Below are 15,594 nucleotides of genomic sequence, written 5' to 3'. Positions count from 1 at the left end.
GCAATACATCGAATTTGATTTGATTTTCTCCCCATTGTATTTTAGATTACTGTTTAGTTCTTTTCACTTGTGTTACAGCATAGGCTTATTTGAAAAAAACTACAAAATGGCGACGCATGTAACATATTATGTTTTATCTACCTGATTAGTTCCTGCTCCTGTTTGCTCCTGTTGACTTTTTATCCTGTACCATCCCAATCCCATGATTACTAGTAAAGTTGACTCCCATCCTGTGGGAATCACACCGAAATCCCCTGTCCCGCAGGATTCCCCCAAAAATGTTATCCTCTAATTCACGGCAAAGGAAAAACTGAAATAATTCCCAATTGTTCACTTTGAGGAACGGTAATACTCAGTGGATGGGTGTACTTAGTCAAAAAATCCATTGTGTTCATCAGACAGGGGTTCAAACATAAAGCTATTAAATAAACATGATAAACTTGTGTCAAAAAACCAGAAACCTGGGTCATAATTAATGAGTTAGAAAACTATGTCCAGACGAAGAACTGTACTAAATATATCAAAATAATAATCATTTTGTATTTTAGGACTGATGATTAGCATAGTTAGCAGTTTCAGGTTTCAAGGTTCACTTGTCATTAACTCTCCAGAGTGCTAAGTGTTGCATTTGGTCACAACCTTGGCTCCAAACTAACTCTTTTATGAACTACACAAAGTTAAACCTGTATTTAGGATTTCAGCAGTTGATATTATCTATTTAAAGCCAAACCTGGTTAGTTGGACACAGAAATCACATTTAATAATTCACAGCCACAGACATCGCTGGTTTTAGTACTGAGTATTACCCTGTTAATTGGAGACTGTTAGCCTCGACTGTTTCTCAAGTGTCCACTTAGGGCTGGAAGTACCGGAAGTCACATACACATCAAGACAAAAAAAGCTGTTTTCAAAGCAGAAATTAACCCATTTACAGCCTAGTTCAAAAAACGTCTCCCTCCTGAAATTGTAATTTCACTATCGGCATACATTGCATGGGTGGGTGATTTTTTTTCTAACTCGGCCGTTCAGAGGATACTAAGATCGCAAGCTCGCCCAATCAGAGGCAAAGCTCAGGTCACATGACCAACAGGGGCCCTATAGCTGTATGCAAAGCCCTTGCCAATACCCATATGGCCGCGATAGCTGCTGCAGGCGGGTGACGTCCATGTTTTATACAGTTTATGGATTTCACTGGATTTTGCATTCAAACCAATTAAGTTTTTGTTCACATTCAGTATGGCTTAAAATTCAGAGTTGTACATGCAAAGAATTAAGAAGACTAAATTTACAAAGTTATGATTAGTATTGTATTTGGTAGCACTTTAGATTACAGCCCGCGTCTTACAGTGTAGTTTCCCGTCTCTTACAGTGTAGTTTCCTCAACTGTAGGGGTAACTCTCACACATGTACCATGACATTTTGCGGTACCTATCGGGTAGTTACGCTCTCGTCTTACAGTGTAAGTCCTGGAGTCTTACAGTGTAGTTTCCCATGTCTTACCATGAACTTATCAAAACAGTGTAATTTTCCTGGACATATGCTCTAACTATGCAAACCTTGATGTATCACTTCCTCTTAAGAATCAGCATGGATAAAGATTATGTAGACCAATGATAAAGTTAAAAGCTGTAATGTATTGATGAGTATAGGTTTCACATAATAATGATATTCAGACGTATAAAATATCTTTATTTTTTTATACACACAGAGACCCCACATTGTAATTCTCCTTTTAAGTTACTGATCCATTAAGATCACACTTGTCTTTGCTTACTGGCTAACTATCCAGTATTTTCTGTTATAAATTGCCTCTGTTCTTCGTTGATGTGTTGTAAGCATTTTGTATATAATTTTATTCAGGCAACTTGGAGGGCAGGCCGGGGTCCTTAGGATTTTGCGTATTTGCGTTCATGCCTTTATGCGGGCAGCCTGGGGTCCTAAAAGTTGTATAGCCCGAACGGAGATTCCGCGATTGTTTAAAAGCATCTTCAAAACATCTTATAAGTTATCAGTGATGCATTCTTGAGGAAGTAAGTACTTTAATAGCTTACAAGTTATCTTTAAGGAGTGTTGAGAGGGGAATAAACATTTAGTTTGTTTGATTATGTGGCAGGAATTTTGGCTCTTGTTTCCCTTACGTTGCACTGCTAATGCTAAATAGCTAGTGGGCGCATCATTAACGTCTGGTAGACACTGTCTTTGATTCACCTTCTGTTATTTATTGTTTCAGATACCATACACTGCCAACCCTGTTGAGATGCACTACTGATAAGTGGCTGTTGGACGTTGATGTCACACACATTATTCATCCTCTTCGTTCATTCATTCTCCATGCATCCGGCCGTTGCTGTAATGCTGTTTCTAAAAGGATACATAAAAGACTGAACTGTGAACTGTGTATCTGCCTTTACTCTCTGACCGGAGTATCTGTGTGGATAAAGTGTCCAAGCATTATTCATCATAGAAACACAGATGTCAGTAGCTTCAACAGTTCCACTGCAACAACCCAGCACTTTACCTGTAACTACTGGTCAACACCTGGAACTGGACTAGATTATAAAATGCACACTAGTAGAGGGTAGTTGAACATAAAGTACAGCGAACAAGAGTGCACTTTAAAATCCAGCCGGTTCCAGTTGTTGACCAGTAGTTACAGTAAAGTAGTGGGTAGTTACACAGTAAGTAAAGCCAACAAGTGTGCACTTTAAAATCCAGCCCGGTTCCAGTTGTTGACCAGTAGTTACAGTAAAGTAGTGGGTAGTTACACAGTAAGTAAAGCCAACAAGTGTGCACTTTAAAATCCAGCCCGGTTCCAGTTGTTGACCAGTAGTTACAGTAAAGTAGTGGGTAGTTACACAGTAAGTAAAGCCAACAAGTGTGCACTTTATAATCCAGCCAGGTTCCAGTTGTTGACCAGTAGTTACAGTAAAGTAGTGGGTAGTTACACAGTAAGTAAAGCCAACAAGTGTGCACTTTAAAATCCAGCCCGGTTCCAGTTGTTGACCAGTAGTTACAGGTTAAGTAGTGGGTAGTTACACAGTAAGTAAAGCCAACAAGTGTGCACTTTAAAATCCAGCCCGGTTCCAGTTGTTGACCAGTAGTTACAGGTAAAGTAGTGGGTAGTTACACAGTAAGTAAAGCCAACAAGTGTGCACTTTAAAATCCAGCCCGGTTCCAGTTGTTGACCAGTAGTTACAGGTAAAGTAGTGGGTAGTTACACAGTAAGTAAAGCCAACAAGTGTGCACTTTAAAATCCAGCCCGGTTCCAGTTGTTGACCAGTAGTTACAGTAAAGTAGTGGGTAGTTACACAGTAAGTAAAGCCAACAAGTGTGCACTTTAAAATCCAGCCCGGTTCCAGTTGTTGACCAGTAGTTACAGTAAAGTAGTGGGTAGTTACACAGTAAGTAAAGCCAACAAGTGTGCACTTTATAATCCAGCCAGGTTCCAGTTGTTGACCAGTAGTTACAGTAAAGTAGTGGGTAGTTACACAGTAAGTAAAGCCAACAAGTGTGCACTTTAAAATCCAGCCCGGTTCCAGTTGTTGACCAGTAGTTACAGGTTAAGTAGTGGGTAGTTACACAGTAAGTAAAGCCAACAAGTGTGCACTTTAAAATCCAGCCCGGTTCCAGTTGTTGACCAGTAGTTACAGGTAAAGTAGTGGGTAGTTACACAGTAAGTAAAGCCAACAAGTGTGCACTTTAAAATCCAGCCCGGTTCCAGTTGTTGACCAGTAGTTACAGGTAAAGTAGTGGGTAGTTACACAGTAAGTAAAGCCAACAAGTGTGCACTTTAAAATCCAGCCCGGTTCCAGTTGTTGACCAGTAGTTACAGGTAAAGTAGTGGGTTGTCGCAGTGGAAGTACTGGACAGTTAGACAGTAAGCAGTGGCTAGTGTTAACTTAATGGCCGGGTTACTTAAAAGGTGAATTACTATGTGGGGTCTCTGTGTGTTTAAAAAAATAAAGTTTTTTTTTTTTTACATCTGCAAGTCTTATCATTATTGTGTGAAACACATACTCATCAATACATTACAGTGTTTAGGTTCATCATTGGTCTACTTTATTCACAATACTGATTGTTAAGAGGAAGTGGCACATTAACAGCGAAAGCATATGCCCAGGAAAATTACACTGTTTTGATAAGTTCATGGTAAGACACGAGAAACTACACTGTAAGACTCCAGGACTTACACTGTAAGACGAGAGCGTAACTACCCGATAGGTACCGCAAAATGTCAAGGTACATGTGTGAGAGTTACCCCTACAGTTGACGAAACTACACTGTAAGAGACGGGAAACTACACTGTAAGACGAGAGCGTAACTACCCGATAGGTACCGCAAAATGTCAAGGTACATGTGTGAGAGTTACCCCTACAGTTGAGGAAACTACACTGTAAGACTCCAGGACTTACACTGTAAGACGAGAGCGTAACTACCCGATAGGTACCGCAAAATGTCAAGGTACATGTGTGAGAGTTACCCCTACAGTTGAGGAAACTACACTGTAAGAGACGGGAAACTACACTGTAAGACGCGGGCTGTAATCTAAAGTGCTACCTTGTATTTTGATGCTGTTGTTGTTTTTTAAAAATACTGTTAGTCCAAATCACCAAAGAGGAAATCAAGTAAAAACCAAGTTCAGGTTAAGTCCCTGTAACTAACTGAAGAGCACAACATAAAGTGTTGGACCTGATCCTCCCTGTGTGGGAGCAGACAATAAATGACAACTTTTATATTCTTTCCTGACAATGAAAATAGGAGCTGTGGGTGAGGCTGGAGATCTGACCTGAAGGAGATAGTGTCCTCCAGCTGAATGTCACAGCCGACAAGGAATCTCTCTCACTATGGAGGTGGAAAAGGTCGTGGACGTGACATTTCAGCAGGAGGGTTCAGCCTGACAGCTTTCTAATCAGCAGATAAGAAGGAGCTGAGCTGAAGAAGAGTATTGAATGAAAGTCTGAATGAATTTTAATTCAAACAGAGAAATTCACATTTATCCCTCAGCACGGAGCAAATGTCATCATATTGGAGCCTCCAGACAAAGCAATTTCTAACGTTTCCTTCAGACAGACAGATAAACAAAATAGGTTTTTCTAAACTGCGTGAGGCTGGAACGGTTGATTCAGGTGCTACCAGCTCAGTTAACGATTTTGAAGCTGCATAGATAAAAGCAAGGCCTCCACAAAGCTGTACATGAAATTAAAGTTGCTATGGCTGCTTCAAAGTCTATGATACTGAGATTTTCAGCTATTAAACTGACGTTTTACAGAAGTTTCACTACAAACTGGACTAAGCAGTGTCGGGGAGCTCCTGAAGCTTAAAATAAGAGTCAGTAGCAACAGAAGAAAAGCTGTTTGGCATTTGCAGAGGAGATTTAAAAAGTTTTTCATGGCTGTAACCCACATACTCAGCTCTGCTGCTTATCCCACAAACGCATGTTCCTTACAAATTACAAACGGCAGATTTATTACCCTGAAGCATTGTTAAAACAAAGAAATACTCTACCAAAGACACATTCTCCTACTTTCTGAGATAACTTTACAAATCGAAAACCTTACAGTGGAGCAGGAGGAGGACTCATTAGTTTTATCAGGATCCATCCTCTGAGTGAAAGAACATGAGAGTTTCACGATGAAACTAGAGTCAGAGCCATCAAGGGGATTCCATATCTTCCTCATTGGATTCATGTGTACAGAGCTGAATGAGGTGACACAGATATGTTTGACAGAGTGGAGGTGCAAAGAGTGAATATTAATGTAATCCTTTGTTGAACCAGAACGAGGCACACATCTATCAGAAGTAAGCCCAGCAGCTCGCGTTCAGCTGAGAGGATGATTTATGCACCTTGTCAGAGTGAAGGTTTCAGGGATTAGACAGAAGCTTTCAAAATCTCATAATGATGGAAAGTAATGGGCTGAGAACAAGAACAATACAATACCAGAAAGCAAACAACAGTTTAAGTATTCATCACCATGAATCAATGATCGGTCAGAAGACTTTAAAGTCTAATTTGGCTCCATTAAAATGAAACAAAACAGAATGTGTTGATTCTGCAGAACTAATTTGAAAGATTTATAGATATTTAATTGAGTTCATCTTCAACCTGACGCTGGTGCCACATCATCCATCTGCTCCCGCGCTAAGACATTCATCATTTAACATCCCGACAACACTTGGCTAACCCCTATTCCCTTCTCACCACCCATCCCTTCTCAATTTTTAAATCAGTTTATGAAACATAAAAGGTCTCTTTTTGTTTCACAGTTCTACAGTTTTATTTAGCAGACAATTTTGTCCAAAGCAACATGCAACACAAGTAAGAATTTAAACAGAAGGGAAAACCTTGCTAGTGCGACAAAGTGCTACAAGTTATTTGGCTATCATTAAGTGCAATATGATTATTTATTTATTCATTTATTTAGAATAATCTAGCCAGCTAAACACAATTAGTTGCTGCAACAATATACTTCAATCTTCAGCAATATTCAGTAGTTAGTGCTGAAAATTGACATCTGACTCTTTCTACCCCTGAAGACAAAGAGGAGAAGAGTCAGATTAAGGGCCTAAGTGTTTCCTGAACAGGTGAGTCTTCAGACATCTCTTCAAGTAGAAAGGGTCTCTGCGAATCGTACAGAGTTAAGTAATTTATTCCACCATTTTGGCACAACAGAGGAGAAAAGTCTGGCTAGCGATTCGGAGCCGCGCTGGGCTGGGAGCACCAGGTGTCTTTCACAAGTAGAGCATAGTGGGCGAGGAGGAGTGTAGACCTGGATGAGGGACCCCGGGTAGGCAGGAGCCGTTCTTGTCAGTGCTTTGTAAGCCAGAAGAAGAGCTTTAGATTTGACTGGAGCTGCCGTTGGAAGCAAGTGAAGAGAGATTAACAGCGGGGTGACATGTGCTGTTTTGGACTGGTTAAAGACCAGATACTGCTGCATTCTGGATCATCTATACACACAGGGCAGCTTTATATGAGTTTGTCCTTTGGTTTCTGTTTTTAGTCTGAGTAGTGTCAACCAATCAGGTGTCAGCAGGAAAAACAGTTTGTGTGGAGTTCTAGAATTCTGGTTCAGAATTCCATCTTTGATCTCAGAATTCCAACTGAAGCAACATTTAAACCTGGACCACACAAATGTGGATATATTCCTAAGCGCACATTTTCATGAACATTCAGTTGAATTCACCCACATACTGATATTTTTTAAAAACAGAAAAAAGTGAAGAAATAAATAATATCTAGTTGAGTGGATCCGTGTAGTGGCGTAAACCAGGGCTGATGTTGACGCGATGACGTCAAGCCCCCAGCAACAAGTCACTGTAGCAATGGTTGCCAACAACAAGAACGATGGTCAACATTAACCGCGCTATGTTTGTGTTCTTCGCACTTTTTGCCCTCATTACAGCTCTACAGATGAATGTAATGTTGTTGATGATGATGTTGATGTTCATGAAGTAACAAGTCCACCTCATCGTCCGTCTACAGAAACGTCTTAATTTCATTTTTGTTAATTTTAATTTTTTTGCCATCACCACTCTCCGTTGACCGCTTCTTCTTCTTGTTTATGACTGCGCATGTTCATAACGTTCTTCTTCTATGGTTTCACATTTTGCTAACCTGCCACTTATCGGCCAGGCATGGCATTGCAGGCTTCAGAGGCGATTGTTTTCAGTTTTGCCTCTTCGTATGGACAGAGATATCTCTGTGGTGTGGACAGAGAATTTTTTTTTAAAGAGGACAAAGATATCCAGTCAAAAAAATATCCATATACGTGTGGTCCAGGCCTTAACCTTTCCCATTGGTTATTTTTTTCAAACACCAAGTCCAAAGAAAGACCTGAAGCTGTTTATGAAATGAGACGACAGGTTAATTAGCTTCCAGCCTTTAAAGATAGGGTATTGTAGTTCTTTCAGGCAATATACTGTCCCTGTGGTACCCTCATAGCAGCTTTGTATGATTCTAAAACCTCACAGCGTTAGTTAAAACCTTTATTTCAGCCTCTGTCTGAAACATTTCATTTTAGTCTCTCTTTTTGTCTCTCCACAAACCCCTCGGTCTGATTCGCCAGCCCTCTGCTGGTGTTGTGCTAGCTCAAAGTTCAGTTCACTTTCACACCAATTAGAATAAACTAGTGTTCACTTTTCTGCAACAAGTTCTCTCATAAAACTTTAGCAAATGTTCAAAGCCACCACAGATCCCACATGCACTGCTGCTCCTAACCTTATTTTGTGAACTAGCATGGAGAGTTCAGTAGTAGATCTGACTTCTGTTGCCGTAAAATACAGTACTCTGAGCGGCCGTTCACTGCCCCAGGAGTGAACTTTGCTCTTATTCTCGTTAATGACTCATCAACTGAGCGGTTCAGTTTACCACTCGTGAAAATATAGCTGTTTCAATAAACACGTTCATTTTTAATCATTCATGCCTAACACTGCCCTCTGGAGGCCTGTCAAAGCTGGAGCTCTTTGAGGACGTTTTGGACCCTCCTCAGTCCATATGTGATGACCTCATCATTCCCACAAATCTCATGATGATCTTGAGATGATCTCAAGCTATTATCAGAACAAAATGTTTTTGAAGCAGTATTCAGAAATATTCATCTATTTCAACGACAAATGAATATGTAGGGGTCTGAAAATCTGCACACATTTATTATTGACATTCAGCTTTCCTGCTGTTCCTCCTGGGATCCACACAACAAAACCAGAATCCAGAGAAAGCCATGAATGGTTGATTGACCTGAATAAGGAAACGCCTAAATGATAACACTCAACAGTAAAGTGTTGTGTTTTCAACACTCACCAGAGATGAACAGGACGATGTGTACAACAGCTGAGAGAGGAGAGGCTCTCTGCTAATGTAGTCCATACACACTCTAATAGAACATCCTGCTCTGTCATTATGTGCTCCCTCCTAATGATCTCATTGGTAATGTTTTCAGAGTAATTCAATCAAACTGAAGGAAATGACGCCACTCACAGAGGTGCTGCTGTTCTTTACAGAGCCTGAGAACAGCAGGTACTGTACACCTGTAATGTACAGTGGGGAAAATAAGTATTGAACGCGTCAACTATTTTCTCATTACATTTATTTCCAAAGCTGCAATCCAAACAAAATTTCTACCAGACATTGCTATTAACTCAAATAATCCACACATGAAAAGGAATCATGACATTCAAGTCCACAAAAAATGATTATGTGGAGTTAAGAACGATGACACAGGACAAAAATTTTGAACACCCCATGAAAAGGCTGTTTACTTTGGTAAGGAAATGCATCATACCACCTGAAATCTGTCAGTGATTATTACTTGAGCTTCCAATTAGTGCAAACCAACATCAGCTGGGCTAGAGCAAATTGATGGTCCAATAAAAAAAAAGTTGTTTTTTTCACCAAGCAGTTAAATATGACACACCTCATGATGGGTAAAGGCAAAGAGCTCTCTGAATACATTCACAACCTGCTCAGCATCAGAATGGAACTGGTTACAGACTTATATCAAAGCACCTGAATATTCCAGTCAGCACCGTTGGGGCCATTATTCGCAAGTGGAAGAAGCACCACCTTACCATCAACAGGCCACGCACAGGAGCCCCTTGCAAGATTTCTGACCAGGGAGTCAAAAAGATAGTCAGAAGAGTACTCAACGAGCCAAGAACCACCCTGAAAGTGCTCCAGAAAGACATGGAGGCAGCAGGTACAATTGTTACAGAGAAAACTAGAGGCAATACTCCACTGTCATGGCCTCTATGGACACTCAGTCTGCAAGACTCCATTCCTCAAGAAAAGGCATGTTGAAGCTTGTTTAAAGTTTGCCAAACAGCATCTTGACAAGCCTGTAGAATACTGGGAGAATGTTGTCTGGTCAGATGAGACAAAATTGAACTTTTTGTCTGTCATACTACATATCATTTTTTAGAGGAGAAATGGCTCTGCACATCACCCAAAAAACACTAAACCAACAGTGAAGTTTGGAGGTGGAAGCATCATGGCATTGGGTTGTTTCTCATCTCATGGTGTTGGCAAACTTTATATAATTGATGGAGCAATGAATGGAGCCATGTATGGGGAAATTCTTGATCTGAATCTGCCGCCATCCACCAGGATGATGAAGATGAGACGTGGCTGGACCTTCCAGCAGGACAACGATCCAAAGCACACGGCAAAGTTGACTCTCAAATTGTTTCAAAAAACGAAAATCAATCTGTTAGAATGGCTTAGTCAATCACCTGACTTAAATCCAATTGAACATTTGCAGAAAGAACTAAAGAAAAGGGTTCACCAAAGGGCACCAAAGAATATTCCAGATTTAAAGACAATCTGTGCAGAGGAATGGGCCAAAATCACACCTGAGCAGTGTGGGCCATTAGTTAAAACATACAAGAAGCGTCTGGAAGCTGTCGTTGCAAACAAAGGCTTCTCCACTTAGCATTAGATGAGTCTCAGTTAGCATGTTCAATACTTTTTTCCTGTGTTACTGTACTTAATTCCACATAATCATTATTTATGGACCTGAACGTTGTGATCTTTTTCATGTGTGGATTATTTCAGTTCATACCAATGTCTGGTAGAATTTTTGTTTGAATTGCATCTTTGGAAATAATTGTGATGAGAAAAAAGTTGACACGTCCAATACTTATTTTCTCCACTGTATGTGAGACAGAAAACATCTTCACTAAGACAAGGTTTAAGCAAACTGAGGCTGACACTTTAAAAGTTTTCATTACAACTGTCATATTACAAAGACCCAACATCAAGACGAGATGAAGAGTCTGGGCCCATGTTCACAAAGAATTCTTTAGCTACAAGTAGCTCTTAGTGACGACATTCTCAGAAAATCCTTTTTCTAAGAATGGTGTCACTGAGTTTTTCTGAGAATTTTCCCTGGGTAAGATAAAAGTTATTCGCAAAGCGTCTTAAGCCTTAAGAGAGCTCCAGGTAAAAAACTGTTAGGGGGAGGGAGGATGACTTTTGAGAAGCCCAAGAGTGGGCGCTCATACTGATGCTTAACACATTTTCTGCCACCTGAGACAGCTATTTATCAGTCCACTTAATGAGCTTAAGAAATTATATAACGTTTATACAATAATTAATATAAAGAAAACTAAGTGGTGGCACAAAACTGTTGGAGAACAACTTCACTCTGTGCTGATATCTCCACGTGTAACAGTGCCGTGATCTCGAGACCCAAGTTCTCTCTTAACACTTTTTTATTCTCCTCAATGAGCTGTGCCAACAGCAGGCTCCTGTGTCTTGTTCTTTTTTTATAGAATAGAATAGAATAGAATAGAATAGAACTTTATTGTCATTGTAACAAGTACAACAAAATTGAAGTCACAGCAGCAATCAAGAAAACAGAAGTAAAAAAGTGTATAGAAAGTGCAAAAGGTCCATAAGAAAATAGATGCTGACATCTTGTCCATCATTCTCCAGTTTAGCCAGCCTCCACCTCCAGAGGGTCCAGGACTGAGCTTCTTCAGCAGTCTGTTCAGTCTCTGTCTCCTGGATCCTGTCTGCTCACAGCAGGTGAAGCTCTTCCAATGTGGTGTTGGTGTCTGATGTTAGCTCCGTTAGCCATGTCTGTGAATAGCATGATGCTGCTCTGCCTTCTGGTGTTTCCTCTGTTGCTGGGTTAGCACAGCTAGCTCCTCCATCTTTTTGGAGATAGATCTTACGTTCCCAATAACGATGGATGGAAGGACAGGTCCATGTCGTCACTTCTTAGCTCACACCTGAGAACCTGCACAGCGTCCTCACCTCCTTCACCCCACCTTGTGAGAAGACATCAGTTCTTACACCAGTTAGCACTGACATGCTACAGGCTGCTAACAGCTGATTTCACATATAAACAATGCAGCCATGGTTACATGTAGGATCTCCAGACAAACACAGGAGAAATAGTAGTAAAAAAATCACTGAAAGCACAAAAAGTTTGGTGTCCATGACCAACAAATGAACCATACAAAGTAATGATCCACTCCAAATACAAAGATGACGAAAATGAGACAAAAAAAATTACAAGAAATGGACAAAGAAGAGAGAGCTGCTGCAAAAGGCAGCCATAGCCAACGGGGCTGCACCCAGCAACTTTATCTGTTTTGTTTGTTGTTATGGTCGTTCCGCTGAATCAAACTGCTTTTTAGAAGGCCAGTAATCACAGGAGGTACTGACAACTGAGTCTGCGTCCACCATCAAAATCAAAGACATTGATTAGTAAAACTACCAGTATGGACAGTAAACAGCAAATCAATATAATTGGTGTGTGAATGAGGAATGTTCCAACATTTTGAAGCTATTGCACAATTAACTTGGCCTAGTTTCATCAATATGAAAAAAATAATAATGTCACAATTACACATGTCTTAATTCAGTCTGAGTTATGGTCCGTTGGTTTGACTGTTCATTCATTTTTAAAAGCACAGAGCACTTTTTCCCCTCATCTTTTCTTTTTTTTGTGCCAACCAATCACAGCTTTTAGCAGACTGCGTCATACCTAGCAACAGGGTCAACCACACCTCCTCACTAAGATCAAAGTTTCGGCCCTTTCCTTGCTCAGAGATGCTCTCAAAAGTTTCCTGGTCTTCACCCACCATGAGTAGAGACCTTAGCAGAATTAGCAAGGTGCACCTCAAGCTTAACCAGGCTCATTTTGAATTGAGCACACCAGCTTCAACCGCCCCAAATTTTCAGTTTCCGGAGAAAAGAAAAGAACAAAAAAAGTTTTAATCTGCTGTTTTCAGAAGCATAACCTACTTCTCCATCCCTCACAATGAGCCTCTCTTTTAAAAATTCACCTAACATAGACTAGCACTTTCTTATCGATTGAGTCTTTCGGACCCTCTCATTATCAACAGAGTTCCCCAGAATACAAATGTTCCCAGTGTGGTAAGTGACATTTGGATTGAGGATGATAACAGAGTGGCTGAGGCCAGTCTTTAATGCTGTGGAGTGAGAGATCGATGAAATAACCTGATGAGATCAGCAGGAGAGTCATTCTGCTCGGACCCTAACAATGCAAGGATTGACCACTTTGATTACAAAGCTGCTGCTGAACACCTCCAATTAAAGCAGAGGTGGTTTTACTCTGAACTCCTGACCCTGTCTCAACAGCTGAGCTCACAGACCCGTCGTAGAAAACTCATTTTGACTACTTGTATCCGTGATCTCATTCTTTCAGTCACTACCCAAAGCTCACACCCAGAGGTCTGGGTTGAATGTAGGTCACCTGGTGAAGCAGACTGAATTAAGGATCAGACTTTAAGAGGTGCTCAGTCCCTGCGGGGATTGTGATGTCCTGAGTTTCTTGCTCTGCTTTAAACCTTTTGCTGAACTAAAATGGAAGATTAGGGCCACAGAGGATATACTCAATATACAACTTTAATCTTGTAAAATTATAACATTGATCTCTTGACCAATGACTCTGTTCTTGTAATATGGAGAGTAGTTTCACAACACTACGACCTTATTCTCATAATGACATTATTTTCATAAAGTTATGACTTTGTTCTTGTAACTTTGCAACTTTGATCTTGTAACTTTACATCTTTTATGTTGCTAAATTATAAATTTATTCTCATGAAATTTTATGAATTTATTCTTGTTCTAGACAATTTTGTTCTTGTAACATTACAACTTTAATTTTTAACCTATGACTTTAATTTTTTAACATACAGAGCGTACATTTGTAACACTATGACTTTATTTTCAGAATATTTTGACTTTAATCTCTTAATAAAAAAGTGGTTTTCTCAGACAATTACGATTTTGATCTTGAAACATCACGTCTCTATTTGTAAAGAATTACCGTTAAATCCAGAATATAAGTAAACGCAGTAAGGCTCAGCTGGTTTTGTAGCTCAGAGGGAAAAGGGTTTCTATATCATTAATCTAACCATGTGATCCCACTGAGGTTAAAATCTTCCTTTTCAAGGGAGACCTTGCCAAGACAGACAGTAGCAAAAACACAAAGTTGCAGACATGAAGCACTAAAGAGACAAAGCACAGTCAATAAAACACAAGATAATGGATTAAAATCGCATTCCAGGAATCAGTTGTTCAAACAATTGAGCTAAAACACTGACATCTTATAGAACCAGCCTCCATGTCTTTTATATTAGATTTAAAAACATTTAAGGACACCAACTCCTTGAGCTTTAAGTTGTCCTGCAGCTGGTACCAGTTTCTGTCTGAGCGCTTGGGATAGAGAGCATAATGAGGGCCTGAGAACGCAGAGAGTACTGTCTGGTACTTTTTGCATGATAAAAACACATCAGTAGTGGAGGAGCAGGCCAAGAACTGCCTTATAGATAAAAAGTGTACCAATGTGTGATCCTCCAGGTCGCCAAAGCAGACCATCCAACTCGAGAGTACAACTCCAAATGGTGGGTCAGCGGTTTACAGTTCATTATGAACCTTGAAAAAAAAATTTTTGCAATTGCCCATTTACACTAAAATGTCTCTGTGTGTGACAATTTCCATTGCATTCAGCGAGATCCACAATGTGCAGTTTCTTTGTTGCTTTGCAGCTATTTCTAGTTTTATTAGAATTTTTTTCCATCATACTGATCAACTTTGTTCAGCGCTACCTAGACACAGAAGCAACTATGAGGGTAGCAACAACTCTGACTGTCATGATTAGCACATCACCGTGACAAAGCTTCAGCTAGATTAAAGGGATAGTTCAGTTTTTTTGAAGTGGACATCAAGATGCTCAGTGTTACTGCTGCCACGACTGTTGTTGTTGTTGTTGTTGTTGCTGTTACAGGACAGTGTCCATGGATGTTTCCTCTGTATTTCTTTTAGTTGCCATCTGTAGCAGCTCTTCTTCTGTGTACTCTGGTTCATACAGGTATCCTTTTGGTTCCAAAGTGAGTGGAACTTCATCATCGCTGTCATAGTCATTTTGAATTTCCTACGCTGCCTCACAATCCTTAGAGTACAAACAAAAGAATTATGATACTTGATCAAACTTACACGAGGCTACAACCGGCGCCCGAAGCATAGCTTGTTTTCATTCCCTACAGCTGAAAGGAGGAGGGGGGACGGAGCGCACTAGCGCTGCGCGGAAGGATACATGACCAGTTAGTTAGGTCTGGATAAATGTTTATATTTCCGAAGACTTAATGCACTTAAAAAATATTTTATGTAGCGTACTCTTATACTGTGGTATTACTTTTTGACTTTAGTTCTTGTAGGCAGAGAAAATAGCCTTTGAATCTGGTACTGTCTGTCCCTGTTAGCGTCTATTTCCTCGTCACCATCGATTACAGTTTGTGTCTTACTGAGGGAGAGGAGACAACTTTCTACTGTATCTAATGTCCTTAGTGGTCACATAGAGCTCATACAACCCCACATAAAAAAAACTGAACTATCCCTTTAAAGCGCCATCTCAAAGGTAAACTTGTACATAAGTTACACCAGTGTAGAATATGCAGCACACTTTTAAGATGAAAAAATAGGCCTTGAAAGTGTAAACTGTACACCAGGTTTTATGGTACAACTTTATTACATTCTCATAACATTATGACTTTGATCTCTTACTGAATGAATTTATCCTTGTTACATACAGTTTTATGGGTAGTATTATGAACTTTGGATAA

The sequence above is a fragment of the Halichoeres trimaculatus genome, unplaced genomic scaffold, assembly GCF_033239565.1.
Source record: "Halichoeres trimaculatus isolate MK-OKI-2021-1 unplaced genomic scaffold, fHalTri1.1 fHalTri1_scaffold_10, whole genome shotgun sequence".
Taxonomy (NCBI): Eukaryota; Metazoa; Chordata; class Actinopteri; order Labriformes; family Labridae; genus Halichoeres; species Halichoeres trimaculatus.
Note: the sequence above shows the minus strand (reverse complement) of the source record.